General features: G+C 29.3%; 1 pseudogene; it reads left to right on the top strand.

Annotated features, from left to right (window-relative positions):
* Nucleotides 1-1,088: 1,088 nt before the first annotated feature.
* Nucleotides 1,089-1,185, top strand: LOC122126018 (annotated as a pseudogene).
* Nucleotides 1,186-1,581: the final 396 nt, after the last annotated feature.

Here is a 1,581-nt window from a genome sequence, read left to right as displayed (position 1 = left end):
TATTTTAAACCTAATTATTTATATTCCAATTCTATTTATTGGAATAAATAAATATCAATTTATTTGTGAAATTATCAACAAATTCTAGTAAGTTTCACAGTGTGAAATATAAAATCAGCAAATATAAATATAAAATATATAACTATATATAATATAACAAAAAGACACGTTTTGCATTGTTCTGTTGTGGTTACTGTATCAAAGGCAACTGTGTTTTAAAATATTATTCCATTATCTCTACCTCAGTGTTTGATAGAGTTGGACCTAAAGCTTTACCATTTGTAGATTTATAGCCTGGAGCAAGAGAAAATACTGTGATTAAATCATTACCAATTTAAGGCCTAATAACAAGGAGAAACATATGGACTTCTCCTGCAACTATGAAAATATTTGGTGATAGAAAGGCAGTAGTGTAAGTTCCTGCCTGGTTGGATGGTAGACAGGCCGTGACATTAAGTAATCATACATATGAACAATTTTTTCACCTTCTTGGCTTTAGCTACTTTTGCAATGTTAGATATAATAATTATATTTTGATAAAATACCTTCTTGTCTGAACAGTTCTGTCTGGACTGTTCATCTCTCTATGATCCCTTGTAACTAAGATTAATTTTGTTCAAGTAAGACAATCTATGCTATCAGGGTAAGATATTCTGATTGGTCTGTTCCTACATGGAAGAAGAGTCAAGGGTCATGTAGACATTTGTGCCAGTAAGACCTCATTTGGGAAAATGTCAGCTGCAGAATGTTAGAAATAGCTCTTAAGCAAGGATTACTTTGAATCCAATAGCTCCACAAAGCTAATTCAGTTGAATAAATAATACTTGAAAGAGCCATCACCTTTGGACTTACCTATAAATTATTGAATGTATGATCAAATTACAATTGAAAAATACTTAAAATTGGCATTGACAAAAAATTGCAAATGTGAGCAATCGGCTGAACATTATATTTTTTTTCCATTATTCACAGAATTTTAAGGAAATAAGATCAATAGCATTGTTAGGAACAATAAGGTTTCCTTGTTACAAGTAGGCACCCATGGATAAAGATTGCATCATTAGCTACTTAAATTTAGAGGATACTACATGCTTCAGCAGCATGTATACCCAAATTACAATATACAGATTAAAATAGCACTTGCACAACGATGATATGAAAATTTGTGAAGTATTCCATATTATTCATTCTTCAGATGCAAGAAATGAAAACCCGTTATTAAAAAGTCGATTACAAAATAACAAGTGTAACAGCACACGTAATTCATATGATTAAATTTATTTTGACATCAGTGTATTAAATCTTCACCTCAGAAAGGTGTTTAAATAGCATAAACTTTACAAAACTTTTGAAATTAGACAACATTGTCATTTTATCCAAAAGAAAAATAATATTAGGACCTAGGAAAAAAGGAATCTTAAACTGTTTCTATATGGAATACAATCTGAAAGGACACATTAATGAACCTATATATTATAAAATAATATAGAATTCAAAGTATGTCTATGCGAGAATAAAATAAATTATTAACATTATACATAGAATATAGAATATTTTAAAATATTCTTTTTCAGACAAGCA

This window comes from Dipodomys spectabilis, unplaced genomic scaffold (genome assembly GCF_019054845.1).
Source record: "Dipodomys spectabilis isolate Male_0828 unplaced genomic scaffold, ASM1905484v1 ptg000270l, whole genome shotgun sequence".
NCBI classification, from domain to species: Eukaryota; Metazoa; Chordata; class Mammalia; order Rodentia; family Heteromyidae; genus Dipodomys; species Dipodomys spectabilis.
The sequence above is the reverse complement of the archived record's forward strand: the minus strand, read 5'-3'. Positions and strand labels throughout refer to the sequence as shown.